We start from the raw sequence: 20,369 nt of genomic DNA, 5'->3' as shown, positions 1-20,369 counted from the left end.
TCGCTTAACATTCTGCGATGAGCGTTAATTGATAAATTGTACAGAGAGCGGAATAATTTGCCATCTAAAATTACATCCAACAGTCCATGCAACGTTCTTTGCCCACATTTATCCTGACCAACATTTCCTTCTTCCTTGTTCATACAATTCGATCCTATATCTACGCCTTTTCATATTTCTTAAGGAAATACAAAACAGGATATGAAACTCGCAGCAGGCGGCATGAGTTAAAAATTCATCCCATTCACGTGTCAATATATTCGAATCAAGATCAAAATCCTGTTTGTTGTTTATGTATTACCATTTCGAACAGCTGACAGCGGTTTTCAATCCATAAACATTTCTAGAGAGCAATTTTTTGGGCATTTTACACAGCATTTGAGCTTTTCTTCAAACATCGCGATCGCGACTCAGAATCCGGCATGCCAAGCTCTGTTCAAATTTTCCAAGTTGAATCTTGGAAACGATTCTCAAAACATGGAAATTTGCACCCCAAAAAGGCAAGATAATTCGAAGACGTACCCTACAGCCTTTTCCTTTTTACTCGGCATCGAAAATAACAGTTGCAACTGTGTTTCAGTGGGAAAAAACGGCGTAAACTAAAAGCCATTTGAAGTGCAAAACAACGATAGGGCGGGGCTCATTGACTCGGGCGTTAAGATAGAGGGAAAATACGGGGCAACCGTAACGGCCGAAGGGTGATTATTATAGATACGTCTGCGGCGAGTTTACGAGGCTTCTTCCTCCGTACAAGGCCTTGTTCTTCGGACTGGTTATGCATCGCGGATCATCTCTCGTTAGCTCGAGTGCGTATACCATTCTCGGTTGGTCATCGACGACTTGTTGTAATTAGAAGGCTGGAGGATTTACAGATTGTTTTTACTTTGATTTTAAGCATACTTGTAAAATTTAAAAGTGATTTTCTGAATCATACTGGAGTTACTTTACTTCTCATTTTCCGTCATTTTACTTTGAGTCTGAAAGTTTTTCCATAAGGATCAATCACAGATCGGGTGGAAAGCGATTTCATGCGATTTCAAGCGATTTTAAAGTAACTACTTTTCGAAGTCGTTTGGAATTTCAACAGGTAAATACACGTGTGGCTTCTCGTGATTTCAAGAAATCGCATACGACTTCAGGCGATGTCAAATGGTTTGAAATCATTTGAAGCGATTTCTAACTAACTGCTTTCCAAAGTAATTTGCGAGTTCAACATGTGAATACACCTCCGATTTCACGCAATTTCAATCGATTACACGTGATTCCACACGATTACACGTGATTTAGAGTGATTTCAAATTGACTGCCTTCCAAATGGCTTGCGATTTCACAAGCGAATGCCACCTCGGACTAGCGCAGCGTGATATCGATACAAAATTGAAAGAAAAATAACTCGGTTACAGTTCAGACAATCGCTTTCAAATCTGATACAGATGTCCAAATTAAAAGTGAGAACAATTGGTATAATTGTCGTTGACCTAGTACGATTTCGATCCACAAGCCAGCACATCCTTAACCAGCTTGCGAGAGCCACGTTCAGCAGCGGATGATGGCGATGTTGATATTCACTTTACGATGAAACATGGAAAATCGAAGAACTGTCCGGAATTTAATGCCCACCGATTGCAGACGAAATGCACTTGAGAGTCTCGTTTAACAACTCGTGGGAAAAAACGGAGGGAAGGTATCGACCGAAGTCTAGTTCTAGGAAGAAGAGGACCTGGTAGCATTTCGGATTTTGTACACACGCACGCCTTGTGCAGAGGGAGACTGTAATCCATGCGTATATAGTAGAGCCGCAACTCACGTGGGCGTGAATTATGACCTGCACCGAAAATCATACGAGCCGATAAAGCGACTACCGTAATTAAGTGTCTTTAATTCAAAATAATGAGGTAGATCTTGTGAGATAGTACAGCACTCATGACCACCCACCAAGATTCTGTCGACTGTACAAGCCCAATCTCGTTTCGAATCGATGAAGTTCTGGATAATCAAGTACCGATTACATCTTCACATGCTCACAAACCGGCTCCACCTTTGAGGTAGGTAATTAATAATTCTGTTCATTGTTTCATTAGTCTTGAAACTCAACGGCGCGAGCTTTGATACGCGAGAGAGAGAAAGATTGAGAAACATGCGTGCTGGTGGTTCATTGACAACTGTGGCAATTGGAATGTGTGACGCTGAAAATGTTTTCCATAAAGATTCTTCAGATAATGTATTGCGAAATTGTTTTTGAGTATCCCGAAGACGATCGCTAACTATCCGGTAGTCCGATAAAGCAACGAATGAAGATGAACCGATAACTCAGTCACCCCGATTACGAACATTTACGATAATCATACGAAATTGTACTCGTCCTGTTTACTTTCAGAGAAACATGATTCTGTTGACGGATATTATATGTCCAGTACTCTTTGTATACAGACGTTAAAGGTCCAGAAATGGGGCCTTTGTTGTACCGCACGAAGTGCTCAAACTCTATTGGACCAGAAGACAAAGAAAATTGATATTCATGGCGCCACGAGGGACGTCATGCCGCGGAGTTGAGAAATTTTCTTGGCTGGTTTTCGAATAACTGGACACAGGACGAAGGTGGATAACCCGAAGAACCGAGAACAATTGTGTGTGACCAAAGCACTCCTGGAAGGTACATATTTTTCAGCCAACAGTGAAACAGTTACTTGGGTTGAAAGTTCTCGATTCCATAGGACTACGAATTCGAGTTCCAAGTTATCAAAGAAGGTCTCAAATTCCCAACATTTTTTTTTTTTTTTTTGTTTTGTCACTTTTTTTGTGTAAAGTGCACCGTGAAACGTGTCCGCAAAGATGTTATCCGTCGCGCAGCTTCAGAGAGAAAGTGTAAACAAAGTAGCGGTGCGTCCCGACACGACATCGCTTTGCTGAGATCCGACTGCAGCTACTGCAGAGAGCGGAAAAAAGGCAGATGTTCCACCAATCTCAATATTGAGTATACTTTTCACGTCAATTTTGAAGAAAAACCTCGAACAGCAGGAACAGAGGTCCAAGTTCAGTCCACGACTCCACAACATTATGCTTTCGAAGATGAATACTCTGGCAACAAAATGCAGAAGCCAAGTTTTCAACCCGAAAACATCTTGGATCTGACAATATAACCTTAAGTCAAAGTACTGAGCACTATTTTGTCATCGACAATTCTCTGTTTCGATCTTTGACGTCTAGGAGCAATTGAAACCATTGGTTAACTGGCATTACAAATGTGTAGACCATGAAACATTTGATCTACGGCTATGACGAACAGCCATTTTTTTGGTCATTTTATGACTCATATAAAATTTGGTAGGTTTATTTCATCTGACAATGATCACTCGTGTGATCAGATTTCCGGCTTTCACTATGACTACTGTGGCTGAATGCGACATTGTGTTCCAAATATTACCCACTACACAATTCATCCCAACGTGTTGCGAAACCGTAATGAGTTTCAGGTGTCGAGTTATAAATTTCAAAGCATAGAGTGTGCACACGTTAATTCTCTCCACGAATGATATTTATTAGAATTTTTGTCATGCTGACCATGTTCTGGCGGTTGTGTGGGCGATATTTAGAACACGGTTTTGCGCTTTTTAATAAACGAGCAACATATTTTCGGACTCAAATGAAACCCTGCCGTTTCAAATTTTCGATAGATAAATCGAGTCCTGCTGGTTTCACGGTTCTTAGAATAAACTCAGCCGCGCGCAAGCAGATTGAACTATAAGTGAAAAGTTTGAGGACAGCCCGATTTTTCCTCCCTGAGAATTTCAGTACCTATTTGCGTTTCACTGAGGATGGCCATGAATCCAATCTCCCCGTCACGTGACGCAAAAGGTACGTCACAGTAGTGATATCGTTTGATAAGTTTATTTTGGTCAGGTCGAGTACTGTTCATCGATGGCCGATAGCGCCATGTGCGATAAATGTCTATTTGAAGTAGGTGTCGCATGCTTGGTGTTACAATTGTCGATAAGAAGATTATACTATAGGCGTTTTGGTGAAGCAATCATGGCACGATCACGTATAACTCATAAAACACGTACGACTTCCTCAATTAGGCAGTCATAAATCTTCAGAGCCGAGCACGCCGATCGAAGGTATTAAAAACTATGCACAGTCGACTCTAAACTGAAAATAAATTTGACCTGTTTATAAACGGTCACTCTTTAATCACAGCCAGCGTGTGCCTGCTACACGAAATGCGAATTGCACAATTTGTTTTCTACAAAGCGCAACGGGGAACAACTTGGGAGGCGCTTCCAAGAGGGTTCTGCGTGAGGAAACGTCGGAGAACTCTCGTCTCTGACTCATTGTCAGGGGCCAAGCGATATCCAACCCAAACAAAACGCGTTTTACGAAACGACCAATTCTAACGAAGTCAGTGTCCAACCCTCGATCGTAATTATCCTCGAATTTAATCACCCTGACATTTATCGAGGCTATTTCTGTCAATGGTGATGGATTTATCGAAACTCCACTTTGTACCCTGTACGTGGTGCGTGCCATCATGAAACGGAACACACAAGCTTAAAAAATTAACGCCAAGCCGTAAAACATTAGGAAAAATGGTTTGATTTTCCTATGGAAGCAGCGATCGACTGCATTTCTTCTTTGTCCAGAATGCCTGGAAGCTATAAAGTGTGATTCAATCGCTACAAGTGTCTGCCTATCCGTTCCGTCAGACAAATAATCAAGTGAAGCAGCTTGTGCAAGATTACGGTGACTCAATATTGCGAGATTTGGAACAATCCGGATTAAATGTTATTTTTTCGGATGCAGTAAGCGATGTACGGAATACTAAAGTTATTGTTGATTAGTGAAATTTCAGCGTGAAAGTAGGCAGGTAAAAGTTCTTGGAAGCGAAATGTTTTTTTCATGAAAGTACAATGAATAAGCAAGCGTAAACAAACGTGAAGTTTGAACGTTCAATTTGTTAATCGAAGCCTACGATAATCCGTGAGAAAATGTTGGTTCCTAATGTGTAGAAACAGGCCAACTACCATATGCGCATCCCCCGAAGCCATTGATTTTTCATTTAACGTATTTTTTCAATACCTCGGAAGGATTTACGACACACTAATTTGTAACGCTTCAAATGCCTCACGGTGGGACACAACACTGGGATCAGTAGATTCATTGCCTAAAAAACGAGCGTTGAGTTTCCAGAAAAAAAAGGCGCCTTCTTTCAGCGCTGAGAAACCCATTCGTCACGCATAAGAAATCAGATGAGTTTACGAAGAATTTTATTTTTAAACATAGCTCGCGTACACAAGCAGCAGCCGAGTAAGTACATACCGTCTTAGAAGTGTAAAAAAAAAAAAAAATACATCATATAAATGACAATATTGATCCTAAGCCCTGGGGACAGAATTCCAGCCTCCCATCCGTTCAACAGAGAGCACTGACGCACGAATATTTTGTCCGTGCCACCCGAAGTCATACTATGACATAAGTGTAAAGCCGTCACTTCGTGCCTAGGCATACATACCTACCTATCTACCTACCTGACTAACTGCCTCGGTACCAATAATTCTCTTTATAACTATACGTCAATGGCTATCGCCCAATGGTCGTAACGAAACCCAAATACGAAAAACATGTTGGGTACTTGCGGTAATGCTCCATGTGGACCTCAGCCGACCTACATGTGGGTAAAGGTCCGAGCCACGGGAGGTTCCCTTCTATTGTTTCTACCAGGAGACCTTCTCAGGATCGAAGCGACGCTCATTTAGTCACGCGAGTGTTTCGCACCTCGAGTTTCACTAGAACCCACAAAATACATTCTCCGTCTGCTTCTGTTTACACCAGCATCAAATACCGAAGCGAAATTCACGGAAATAATCCACTAGACAGAAGTTTTTTCATGTTTCAATAGTCATGGGATGAGTCATTGAGGTCTACCCTGGATATAATTGTAATCAAGACTAAAAACAAAAACTTACTCTTTGGAATGACCTGAAATTTACTCTACGTTCATCGCAATAGCATTCACCAATATCGAGGATTATGAATTGATTTTTCACGAGAAACAAACCATTTTACTATTTATATTGAAAAATTGTCTGTGTTCATGGTTTATAATTATGCAGTTGAACCGTGAACTACCCATGATACGCAGAAATAGATACCTGAGATATTTATATTCCATTCTAAATTGGAAAGGACCAGGCAATTGTTTTTATCCAACCAAGGAAAGCGACCGAGTTCTCAATCTCGGCCGTTTCACGGAACTTTATTCTCAGTTCGTAGCGAATGCGAATCACGAAGAACCGATAAGTCTGTAAACAAAACGTGATTGATAAATATTATCAGTCAGATGTGTGTGTCTAAAATGTTTCGAAACTCCGACAGTACAGACACTTTCGTATGATACCCTGAAGAATGGAACTAAAAGTGACTCAATTCCACATGAAAACTGATAATGTGGATTTCGTATCGTCAACGACACCAAATTAGTGGTGAACTGATCAAAGACTGTTGCCGATACCTTTCAAAAGTAAAAATTCTACCATGAATCACCGGCGTGGATTGGAAATCGTTGGAGGAATGGTGAATGGCACTGCAAGTTTCTCTGTACCGATACGAGGGAGGATGATGGAAATACGAGGTACCCATTTCATCTTTCCACGAGGCGTCGATGTTTCTGGAAATATCATAGCGTAGTATAGAGTGATCTCGGGGTGGGGGCACCCGTGAATGAAACTAACCACGCGCTCTGAATGGACCCGAGGGAGCCAGGAGCGTGGTGAGTGTATTTCCGACGGTGTTTACACAGAGAGACGGCCGCGCAAAGATCACGCGGGATTTGAAACATAACAGAACCCTCTACACCTCCGCACTTGGCGTAGGGGTGGCTACGGAGGTGGTGGCAGTACACTCTTTGGCCACAGGGCCTCGTCTAAATACCGTCTATTTCGGGCCACACGCGATTTCATGATTCTGTGATTTTAGAAAGCTAGATAGTTTCGACCATAAAAATAGCCACCACTGTATCACCATCGGAGTATTACCCAAAAGATTCGGGTACTTTGTCTGTCTCCTTTATCCGTTGCAACAATCAACACTTGAGTGGTTTTTCCCCATTCTTCAAAGCATTTTGGTCACAAAATATGCAGCATAAAACTAGCCACCTCCATCACTACCGAAGTTATAATGTTCCTGAAGGGATTCGAGCACTTTGTGCTCTTTTCTTCATCTCCCAGAGAAGTCCTTTTCGAAGGACTTTTCATCAGTCTAATTAATCGCACCGTGCCACAACCTGCGGTTGGTTCGAGTCAATGCCGTAATGATTCTACGAAGATGAGAAACTACCATTGAAGGAAGCTTTTCACTGAGTGGGAACCTGTTACATTAGAAATCCATTGGTCCCCAGCTCATTTGCGCGTTTATCTATCAAAGTTGACTCTTGTGAGAAAACTACGCCCAGTTTCGCCGAGGCTCATTAATCTTATAATTATGTGCTCTCTCTTCGATTTGCAGGCTTGGAAATTGAATGTCGCAACTCAACATTTGCGAATGTTGCGCGATGTTGTGTCCTGATTTAACGTGTTATCCGGTCGCTACCTTTCTCCTCATTTCGATTTTTTTAATGCCCCGAACATGTCTCGGAAACGCTGAACGAGAGTGAAACTGATTGTGAGTAAAATTTTATCTACGCATATTTACTCGGATCATACTGTGGCGCTGTTCCCACAATCATCGTACTTCGTCAAATTCGGTTGCGCGTGATGCGAACGGTTAAACTTATTTGTTCTTACCTCGGTCAGAGTTCGTCTCACAGACGTGACACGCACGATCGAGTACGTGACCGATTTTAGAACGACCGGTACGTAAAGCTTGGAAGGTTTCGTCTTCTGGTACTGCGATGCAACTGCAGCAGTTTAAACACGATAACCGTGTAATTCATCGGATGAATTAAAGCTGTTCAAATCATGCGTCTGCACGCAACATGAAAAGGATAGACATGAGGACGCGGTCGGTATGAAGCGACTATTTATGTCCTGAAGCACGAAATTCTCTTGAACACGAGAAAATGAATTACAATACCTGTTTCACGGAGAAATGAGATGGGAAAAAAAACCGTCCAACACAACGTTTTATTCCACGGCTTACACTGTAGAAATATATCACTCACGCGCTGTTATCTTGTTTTAATGAAATTTGGGCATGGTTCTGACACGAGTTACATGGTTTCGATACGGTGTTACTCATGTGTTAGAAAACAGCTTGACTCAAAGACGGACACGTTATGTGGTAACGATGTGGTAAGCATGGCAGTATGCGCATAAGCTGATGAGAAACCACGATATTCGTCCCATAATAATTTCAAAGGATGAGGTTGAATTTTCATGGTATCCTTATGCGGCGAGTTATCCGAGAACAATTCACGAGGTACATAGGCAAAGAATACACTTGACGAACGTCACTGAAAGATTAATAACAGTGAATCCAGTACTCGTCAACCACAAAGACAACGACCCTATAAAAATCTGGACCTGGAGTGAAATCAATAGTATATAAAAAACGAATAATATCGAAAAACTGTCAAGTGTCAAAATTGATCCAATGTACCAAGAGGTACTCTACAATCCACGGTTTGAAGATTGCAAGATTTGATGAAGTCGACGAGGCTGAAGAATCAATGCTTAATTCACACGATGGCAATGCACGCTGTGAAAGTTTCTTGGCAGGTAGAACTGCGCTGATTTTGAATGACCGATTACTTCTACAGAAGTATCAAGCAAGGTCAAAAGTCTATCAGATATTTGAGAATGGCAAAGTTTGTACAGAGTTTGCCGACTCCTGACACTCACTTAGCCTAGTTGGCTATAGCTGAAGGACACATATCCATCTCGTCTGTAATTGCTACTGTCGAGTTGCGTTGATGAAGAATTCGAGAGATTTTTTGCGTCGAGGAAGAGATACCGATTTCTTGAATATTTTTGAAATTAATGACCGAAAACAACTTATGCATCGCTGAACGGTCTCTTCGTGTTTGATTACACGAACGTATCATGTGAATATTGTGAATATTATGAAGCCGGTTCCGCATTACTTGTATTAGTCGGGGAATGCGCAAATATTGGAGTACTTAACGAACTTTTAAGAGTATTTATATTCGACGAACCTCCCGCACAACTTATTATACCTTATTTGGCGAGCATTCGCACTCGAGTTCATTCTCCAAATTCTTCAGTTCTTCTTTCTTCGTCGTTACTATGCCTATCTGTGTATACATATTACTCGCGAATGTTGATATGTTCATAGAATATTCACGAGTGGTCTGGGAACGGCAACAAATATCAACATAATTACGTCATCTTGCGTCACAAGCTCATATATACATTTATCTTTATATACCATAACGATTCGCGGTACATAATCTGCAATATAATTGAATTTGAAATAAAAACGAGACGAGTATTTACTTTCTCATAAAAATTTTCTCATACTACTTTAAACACAGTGGCCCGCTAAATAGTATCTCGATAAGACAAAATTTCCTGATTTGAAAATGTACCGTGTTTCCTTGAATATAACTAATAGCCACGCCAAGTCCGTTAGAGTGTAGGTATAGGTACACTGGACAAAACCCATTCATGAGCAATTGAGGAAATAAAAAACATGTAATTGAGCTCGTGTATTAACCATCAATATTTCTGTGCAAACAGTTAGAAATGGGAATTAACAGGGACGCAAAGCCATACCGATTCTACGGATCAATTCAAAATTACCCAACAGACACTGGTACACCATACCACGATTTTTGAGTTCGGATTCTAGATACCAAATTTTCATTTTTTCCACGTAAATAGTTTTGTCTTTATCGAACAAGATAAAGTTTGCTTTTGTAGAAACGACAAGTTTGTTTAACTGTTATTTATAATCAAGTGTTTGAAAAAATAGGTAATTTTTCATACAATCCAAAATATTGATCTGGTTTCTACAAAAGTAAACCCTATATAATAAAACTACTTTCTCTCTTATTAGCTACATCTAAGAAATTAAAATTTGACATGTAGAACCCAGACTCAAAATTCGTGTTGACCGGTGTTATTTATCAACATAAAAAAACAACAAAATCAAACTTTATAAGCAGTAAATGAATAATTAGGTTATTATTCGATGTTCAGAATCAGAATTTATTTATTTAAATATAGACTCGAGAAAAAAAACAAAAATTTTATTGACCCGTGTTATCATTAGTGTGTATTTTTCCAATAAATACACGAACGAAGTGTTGGCGATGGCAAGTATCACGAATTACCAAATCTTGTGTATAATTAAAAGCAAACCTTCATCATTTTGGATTGAAATTTATTCGTGGTCGGTATTTTTATGCAGGATCGCGAGGCGTAAGTGCGGCCTCTTACAGATTCGTCTTCAACTTGGAAACATGTGTCATGAATAGCATATTCATTTCTCAGCATATTTTTCTCCAAACTTTTTTGTGTCCAATTGTCCAAATACTTAACGCGCGTGGAAAGAATTAATTTTTCGTGTCCCAAATTCCAAAGCAGTGACCTACCGATTCGGGGTTGAAATATGGGAGTTTCTTTGATGGTCCTTGAGTTAAATCGCAGCGGTAAAAAGCCCTCAGACTTCGAACGAAGCTTGGTTACGTTCATCGTCGAGAGCTGGTTCGTTCCGATACTGTTAAAATATTATTGATGAAGTTCCCGTCGAAGAGGGTCACGGGTCGTCGGCTCTCCCCAACAACTCAATTTATTTTCGTGCTCACGGTAAGTGATTAGAGGCGTCTGTTTATCCAGTGTCTCTTCCATCCTTCGGCTCTCAGTTGGCCTGGACTGTGTGTATACTTTATACACGCAGCTCCCGGATTGACGACGCCATTTAAGCCCGCTGGCTAGGCTACTCTCCTAACGCTCTAGCCCCGCGTGTTTATTTCTTTACAATTACGACAGACGGAATATTTTCACCTATTCCCCAACCATGTTTCATCAACAATAAACAATACGTGTCAATCTTATCGTTGCACCGCTTTTTAGCCAGCTGACGAGTGATCCGCTCCATGATCGCCCGGCGCCCTGAACGTCACTCATGGGTTAAAAAGCATCGCCGATGTACCGTCTCACTCTCGTCAAAGTGTCCATGGCTACACGTTCGCACGTTTCTCGGTGCTCAGAGTCCATCGAATTTTTTACACCTTCTCAAAGATTTTCATAATCCGAGAAGAAAAAGCCTTCCACACGGATTTCCATGGCTCTGAGTTTTGGCACATGTTACAATTAAGACTTGTAACCATTAGCAGTCGCCGTTCGCCGTTTCCTAACAAATAATACGTAAAAAAATTAAAAGATTTTTAATGGAACAGGAGGGAAATGGAAACAACCCGGTGGCAGATGCTCCAGCAGCAGCATCGGGGCTGAGAATCGAATGTGGAGAATATAACTTTGAAGCTGGATGTCGGGAGCATAAACACGTCAACGTGAACTAAACTTGACTTTAGACTAATTTACTCTCTCCAAATGCCAAATGAATTAGCATCGTCCTCTTACGTATCAAAGAAATTTATATAACGCCTGTTCCATCAAGGTTGAGGATACTGGATAACTAGACGGAAAATGAAATGGACGAAACAAAAGGTCTGAAATAATGACGGTTTTACGACATTTCAAGTTCTACTTCAAACGATTCCTAAAAAACAGAGAAATTCAAACTTGACAGGACCTCGCAAGGCTTTGAAGACTTTACAGATTTTGTCAGGTGGAATCCAACAAGACTTTGCGGAACTTGATGGTATTTCTCAGATTTCGAAGACATCGTTGGATTGAATTGTCAGAATTTATGGATATCACGAGGAGTTTAAACGATATTAATAAAAGTTCCAGAGACGTAACGTGTAAAATTAACAATAATTCACATAAATTTGTGCTGTTCAAGGTATTTGCAAAGACTTCGCAAGGATCCGCAGAGCTTTACGAGTATCCCATGGGACTCGAGGAGCGCCAGTGTAAACCGGACTTTGAGAATAATTAACCCCTCGACGATTGAAGAGAAAAATAATAAAAATTCTCACTTTCCCTACGCTGAGATAGACACGGCGTTACATGTATATATGTATATTACGACGCGCGTTGCATGCACGCAGAAATTTCCAAAGAGGTTCATAACTGCGGAGGCGCTTCCTTGTGCATGGAGGAGCTTACGTGAGGTCGGGTGAGAACGGTAAGTTGGGAGGGAGGGAGAACGGAGCGAAGGGAAAAAGGTCGAAGGAAGTAAATAATACGTGGGGGCAAGAATCCGAACCCCCTTTTTAACCCCGTTGCAGGATGTAATCACGGGTAGAGAGCCACGCGGTGTATAGGCCACTAGGTAATTCTCCGAGGAGGCGAGAATATATTTATTGTTTATTCAACGAAAGTCCGCGGAGCCCCATCAGTTAACCGGCGAGGAGGCGCAACAACAGCCTCGAACGCATACCTGCGCATACGTGTGTGTGTGTAAAATACGCGTACATACTGCAGGTTTGAGTAATAAATCGTCGGCCTCATGCTTCGCACCATGCAATCAACGGGGGTCGAACAATCTGCGTTTACACATCGCGACGAGCTGCCAAAATTACAGCCATTATCACGATAAAGGTGAGAACCTCGCGGTGTTTGCTTAGCTGATCAGGACCTCGAGAGCCGCGGATCTCCTTCGACGTTAAAACTCGTACGCTACGCGGTATTACCAAATGCAATAGAGATTGTCAATTCTTCGAGGTGTGCGCGTATCTGTGTGTGCATATAATACGATACATATCAGCTCTGCGCAACACCGGTATTTAAATAGACATAAATATTGATCTTGTTGGCTCCGTGCCCATAATACGCGTGAATACATCGGAAGGAGGAGATAATATATCGTAAATATTATATGGAAAAGAAAACGGAAAAACGTTTTCACTTCTTCGAGTGTCGTATTATATTCGGGAACGGTTCGCATTTACCAAATACGGGGAAAGGATTCCATTGAAAATCAAATAATTTTTCGGTAGTTTCAATTTTTTCACGTATTCCAGCCTTTTTTCGTTACGGATAGCACGCTTTTTTATAATTAGAGTTGTACCGAAGATTTCGATTTGACTTTTGAATATTATACTTCCGATAACTTGTAATTTTCACTGAATGTTCACATCCGTGTGGGGGAATCGTAGTCACGAACATTTGATTATCTTCCGACGTCTCCAAAAACCGTGTCAGTAAAAGAAAAGTCAGCAAGTAATTGTACTCTTGTTGCCGTCCTTTCAACCGACTGCATTCTTCATCCGTTGAAGTACCAATCTCGATTAATCCAATCGGAATTCGTCTAACCGGATAAATAATGGAATTGGTTTAAAAACCGCCGATTATTGTCTGTAAGTATTAATCGTTTGGTAAAGAGAACGTTTAATTGAGTCAATTTGGAATTAACTGGTTCGGATAATAAATCACACGTAATGATACCGCTATAATTGATCTACGGAATTTCTTTCAGTTGAGGTAACAAAATAGATCGACGAAGACGAAATATCACGCTGATAAAAACCTAGGTCTGCAATTATCTGTTCCAAACAATCGTTTCATTCGGAATTTGCAAAACTTTGTAACGCCTGAAATGAACGTGGAAAATTTTCACCATAGCAATTCCGATCGCTAAGTGAACCAGTAATTTATCTACTTATATTATAATTCTGTTGAAAATCACCACAAGTTCCTGGTTTTCTATCTCGGCTCTTATCTGTCTAATCCGCATTCCAGTTGCGCTCTCGCGAAATTTAGTAGGATAAGAGTTACGGAAAATTCAAAACGACTACGTACTTATATTATACAAGATATATAATTAATGTGTGACAGATTTTATGGTCGCTGATTTGTATAAATAATTCTGTATTAATATGCAACGAGGATAAATGCTCGTTTTGCACGAGCACTCTTGCGGCGGTGGTTAAGGAGAGGAAAGAGCGAAAATAAAAATAAAATCGGCCGCACCGACACGTTCAGCTCCGTTAGCGAATACCCCGCAAACTGTCAGCCGGCAAGCGTGCAATTAGCTTGCATCGGCCCGCGGGGATTTTCATGCCTTTTAGAGCGGGTCGTTTTGGAGTTCGCACCCATCCCCCTCAGCTCGTCAAAGGAATACACGAAAATTCGCAAATTATATGGACCGGCGATATTGGCCGTGACGAAGTCGTCAGAGGTGAGATTTTTCAAATTACCCTTTCGACCAGGGTCGTGAAACCTGATCTTAAGATATTCAACGGATGTGCGAATAATAACAAATTTCGCATTAATTTTCTCATTACCATACATTCGGCAAGGTCTCTGTGTATAAGTGTCATAACCTTAGGAATACAGCTGTGTAACAGTTTTAGATTCTGGTGAAACCGCAGCGGAATGTTGTGTCGTCGACTGTCACGTGTCGCATTTTAATGTTCGACAATTCGAGCAATATACAAACTTGTATGCATACGTCGTACTGTGAACTTAAATTTGAGATTTCATTTCTGTTATTCGAGCTGCCTGAAAATATATACGGGCCACTTTGCATCGACTCGATGATTCGTCGTTGTCCGATTCTTTTTTATTCGAGTACAAATTTTCAAGTAACATGTTGACCATGACAATGTTGGGATTTCCTATTTTTACCACCCTGGGGAAATTCGGGACGTTTTTTTGTTTGTAAGCTTTCAAGTACATAATGCGTGGTACACTGTTAAAAATTTCTGTATGGAACTTCTTACACTGTATTAGAAATTTTATTCCGATACGGAACAGTGAATTCACCATACATTTACCGTGTATTCAATTTACGAACACAATAAATTTACTACAAAATTTAGTGAAATCAAATTAATTTTTTGTGTTTTTCCTGTCAAATTTAGTAAAATCAAAAATTTTCATTGTAAATTTCAGACAAATGCATAGTAATTTACGTCGCTGCATTGAATTTGTAAATTTACACCTCTTTTGTGCAGTAAATGTGTAGCATATTCACAATCATTTTTAACAGTGTGCTTTAAACGCATTATCTTGAATCGTACCGTCACTTTTACGAACAAAACAATACGAGCGAGTTGACAGATCGAGTCATATTTGTGATGTTTACAAAGTGAGGTAGTTTCAAATATTTTCGACAGTTTGAGCGAAAAATGAACAACAATAAGTGTCAACGTTTGATCCTTTAAATATACATGAGCGTGAATTTATTGAAATATTTTACCAATTACCGATACAATTGTAATGAAATTTCATTTTAATCCTAGAAAAAAATACAATTTGTTTACCAGAATAGTTGTCAATTTTTTAATTTGCGAAAACATGTGACTTTTCTCAATCACAATAACTGAAGTTCCTCTTTTTTGTTATAATTCAACTATAATAATGATATTTTTCAGAAACGGAAACAGGAAAATTGCAAAAGATATTCGCGGTCGTTACAGCTATTCAAAGTTGCGTGTTAAATTCCAATTCGTATTTATATTATAACCAGCTGTCAAACGATTAGAATAAACAGCTAATTACACCGACATAAATTTAATTAATCCTTGAAGAGATGAGCCGTACGATTGCGCGACAAAAAACTGACTCCGGTGACTTTTTAATTAAGAGTGAGAAGGTGAGGTTGAAATTATACCCAAAGACTTGCTACTCAAGCCGTTACGTGAATAATCGAAAAATAAACTTGGAAACCGATTCATTTTTCACACGTTTCAAAAGATTAAATCATCACATTAAGTACAACTCTGAAGTAAAAATATACTTTCTTGGCTGAAAACTTTTTTTTATCGATATAGTTAGTAATATTTGAGATGTAAATTTAAGATAAACTGACACAGAGCCCTAGTAAAAAATAAATCTTTTACCGTTAATTATGCACTGGAAATAATTTGCATTAATGATAATTACATTTTACCAAAAATTCTGCGAACATTCTAGGCAAACATTTTCATTGTTGACACTTTTTGCGGTGAACGAAGAGGAAAAAAAAATATTGCACAGCTAACGAGTGTCTGAATCGATGCAAAATGTGCTCCAAATATATGTGAATAGGTAATTAGCTCAGTGAAACAAGCATATGCGACACAATCTTGTCTTCTAGCTGATCACCGATCGATCAAAATAATGTATAAATGACTTACCGCTCAGAGAAATTGAGGCAAAGAAGGCAGCCCGCACCATCCGATCCTTTGAACACGGGATGAACAATATTACGTGTCACAAAAAATGAAACTCACACACTGAATGAACAATTCACAAGCTGCTGCACAATGCGAAGTTACCGAGCGTATTTTCACGGTGCAGAGTGAAGAAGAATATCAGTGATCGCGCAAATTGTTTGGAACGTAGCGTTGTAGCGACGTGACGCGTTCCTCGCGCTAGTACTTAGGTATCACTAAACTAAACAACGCGTAGCGAACATAAAACCGGGATCGTATTTCGTAAGATAAAGAAAGATGAGAGAAGCGTGTAGAAAAAAAAAAAAAAAAATAGATGAAATAAAGAATCACACGTATAAATTAAATAAAACGAACCAAATGTTCCGAAAACAGTTTGTCGTAATACCAATATAAATCAAAATCACACTCGCGATTACGGCAAGCCCATACTGCTGAAGAATTTCACCGTCGCAAGTAGAACTGCACAGAACATAATTGTAACGTCGCAACGATATTGTGATAATTTATCTACCGTGTGCTGTAATCGAATTGATTATTCCTGTTCTCCGAAACGTTCCGTGCTCGAAAATAGCAACGCCGTCGTAACAGCGAAATGCATAACTGTGGCAAATATAATTTCACTGATAGCTCGTTGGACTCTGTGTCGGATAATTAATAAATCGTCCGCCGTATATTGATATAGAGCAGCAGAGATGCGATCGTCTGATAACGCGTCGCGACAAACGAAGAGAAGGAAGAAAAAAAATAAAAAAATTAACGTACAAAGTATAATAAAAAGGGGAAGGAGTAACAAATATTTGTTCTATACGATGACGAATTTTTAAACCAAGCACAACACACACTCGTTCAACCGGCGTTCAGTCGCGTGGCGAGTAGCAGCTGGTTGATGGATCGATCGTAATGCATGTCAAAAATCGGTCGAAACTGCAAGTGTTCAGGCTGAAGCGCGGAGGGGAGGGATCCGCGATCGATATCGATCGGCGAAAAACCGTTCCGCAAGGTAACTTATCGACTGGGCCCATGCACTTCGATCCTGTATCACTGACTCCTCCTCCGGGGGCTGCGAGCGTCGCGATGCGAGTGAGAAAAAACTCATGAAACCGGGATGAACAGGGGTCCGGAAATCCCGCCGAGGGTTGGACCGCCTTCGGTGGTTGCAAGCTCCTCGAGGACCGTCGACACCTTCCCTGAACTAGCGGCGAGGGCGGATAAGGCCCGGGGGGTTAGTCCGGGTTCGGGGCCCGGCCGATCCTTGGATTCCGATTTTTGGACCCAAGAAAAAATCCTGCCGGTGATTCTCGTGCTCGTCGTCTCCTTGGCGTTGCTGCTACGGCGGTACGGTTTGGGCGATAGTGCGGCGGACGCCAGTTGTGCGCGACGCATGGCCAGACAGGACAGTGCGAGCCGAAGACTGAGCCACGCGGCGACTCCTGGCCAACGAGCTGAGGACGCCCACGAGACCCGCCCGAGAGCCACGAGCGCTCGAGCGATCCCTCGATCCTCCACCGTTCGTTCGCGCCCCACTCCAAACGGGGGACGCGTGTCGCCGGGCCCCGAAACGGACTCCGATAACTTTCCGCGCTCGGCTATCGGGCCCCTCGTTTCTCGCTCCGAATTCGCTCGTCGATCAGCTGATCGCCAGCCGCAATAAGCCGGACACCATGCGCTTTTGCAGTTTGAACAACGTGTTTTTCATCGCGTTTCTTATCCTCGCTCTATTCTTTCGAATCAGAGGATGCCAGCTTTTGGGCAGTTTATAGCTGGCCCTGATACGAAAATTGGGTGATTTTCGTATCGGTACTCGTATGTCTTCGGCGGAAAGGATCGAGTCGATTGTTGTACAAGCTGAAGAATCAGCGATTCATCGGTTAATCGAAGGGCGATTCATTGAGAGGGTTGATTAATTCATTGAATGAAAAAGGGGTCGATTCGACACGAAAGATCGAAAGACTGATTGATCGGTTAATCGGGAATTGATTGATTGAACGCGCTAATTGATACATTGATTGGAAAAACCGTTCATTGGAAGGGCCGATTAATCGATCAATCGCATAGCTCTACAAACAGTCAACTTTGTAACAGCTGTCGTTAAGTTGTCCTTAATAAGCTTGATAATTTTTACGGTGGTTAGAATTTTGCTTTATTTGGATGTTATTAATTCTTTTGGTTAATTGAATTTTGCCAATATTTGGTTATCAACTTTGAAAAAAATCATTCGTTCATAGATGGGAATAGGTTCATATAATCCATAGGAAGATTCGTCACTCTAATACTTGACGTATTATTTCATCGGTTCCTTGATATGTCTGCTTTATTTTTCGAGCGTTGACTATAATATTTGCTTTGAGAAAAACCTTGAAAATAACATTCTCAAAAAACGTTTTTAATATGTATTTTATTATTTATTCATTTAGTTTTCAGCCTGAATTTCATACTACTACCAATTTTCGAAGTTTCGTCAAACTTTTGAGAATTTCTAAATTAGTGATCGAGAAATAATCGTTCTAAAAAAAACATAAACGAATGACTAATAAAAACTTTTTGTACGCAAGAAGCTAATACTTTCGAAAATTAACCGCACACGTTACCACGTAATTCATAAAATGAAGCGCTGAAACATGATTCTTGACGTCATATATATAACTATAAATCGCTCCGAGTTCCGTTGAATTTCCTATTTTGGAACGATGCAGGTGCCGCAACAATTTCAGATGCTGAATAAACTTCTCACACATAAAACTATTAAAATGATCCCACTACGCCGTAGATGCCGAGTTGGGCTCGAACTTGGGTGGCCATTGAAAAATTTCCGACGTTTCGTTTATAACATATATGTTTTAGAATTTCTTCAATGAAATAAACGCAGAGGCACGTTCTTGAACAGCTGAGAAGGTAAACCTATCAGCGAAATAATCTAAGAGTACCAATTAACGAATAAAGTAAATCTTCTGACATTTTTGTAGCGTGAAGATTCAAAGAATCTTCATATGAAGAGTGAATTCCTAACGACAGAACGTTCCGTCGTCTGCTATAATTTAATGCGCATGCGCCACAATCCGAGAGCAGCTGTTTGCCAGGGCGACCAACCGTCAAAAACGTAACCTCAAAAATGTTGAAAGTTATCGCTGGCAGTTGTGTTCAACACTGACAGCTGTCCAAATTTTTAAGGTTACATACACGCGGCGAACTGTCGTCCAAATTTATGACGGTTGGTCGCCCTGACAAACAGCTGCTCCCGTATTGCCACGCAAACGCATTAAACTATACCAGACAACGAACCATTCCGTCGCTAGCAGTTCACACTGCATTTATACTAATGCTTATGACGAGGATTTGTTGTTCCCGATCGATAACAAACGAACAGAATCGGAGAGCAATCGTAGCCCTGATTTCCTTCCATGTAAGTAGCTGTCGAACATGGAATTGAAATAAAAATAAAAAAAAAAAAAAGAAACTCGATTGCTTGGAATGAACTGGATTTTAATAAAGTGGCATTTTGTCGTTTCCTTGAATGTATGTATATAACCCAGAAAAACGGAGCTTGACTTACAGCGTAACGGTAAATCCATGGCGATAGTGCCGCGACACATGGGACCGTGCACGTGTGTACTTGCATATACGTACGCGTGCTACACGCGGCATCACAGATCTCGGAAAATACGCGGGTCGTAACTATGCCAAGGGATAGTCAGTCGGTGCCTGGATGCATACCTATGACGATATCTGAGGGACCAATCGATGCACGGTGACGCGAAGGTGCGAGAGGCGCCGATGACCAGCTCAGTTTCAACCACTGTCCCAACTGCTCCGCTGTTTACCCAAGATAAGGCCCCTAATCTGGATAAGGGAGGAGCCGCGGCGATAGTCCATCTGTTCTCGGATATACCCGCTCCTCTGCCCGTCGCTTCGTCGTCTCATATACATCTCATTCCCCCCGTCGACGAATTCCAAGAAGCAATACTTTCTTTTTACGACTACCTATTTCGTCGACTTATTACGTAATCTCCTCTAATCTTACACAACATTGAAACGGGACTTGAAACGACCCCTTTAATCTCACTTGCCGTCGTTCCGTATCTCTCGCGAGTTCTCACGTCGTGTACGAATTCTTTTTCACTTTGAGGTGAATGATTTTTTCCTCGAATTAAACGTAGGTACTCGTTTTGCCGGATTTTACCGCTTT

The 20,369-nt window shown here is 40.9% G+C and overlaps 1 protein-coding gene across 1 annotated transcript in view; it reads right to left on the bottom strand.

Moving 5' to 3' along the window:
- The window catches only part of LOC107227406, a 106,810-nt gene extending 89,200 nt beyond the window's left edge, over positions 1–17,610 (bottom strand). Inside the window, exons 1-2 of the mRNA XM_046734511.1 lie at positions 16,541–17,610; positions 16,148–16,406 (exon numbers count right to left, since the gene is read on the bottom strand). The gene's annotated coding sequence lies outside the window, so the exon portion shown is untranslated. The remainder of the gene's footprint in view (positions 1–16,147; positions 16,407–16,540) is intronic.
- Between the last annotated feature and the right edge of the window lie 2,759 nt (positions 17,611–20,369).

This window comes from Neodiprion lecontei, chromosome 3 (genome assembly GCF_021901455.1).
Source record: "Neodiprion lecontei isolate iyNeoLeco1 chromosome 3, iyNeoLeco1.1, whole genome shotgun sequence".
Lineage (NCBI taxonomy): Eukaryota > Metazoa > Arthropoda > Insecta > Hymenoptera > Diprionidae > Neodiprion > Neodiprion lecontei.
Note: the sequence above shows the minus strand (reverse complement) of the source record. Positions and strands in the feature narration are given on the sequence as shown.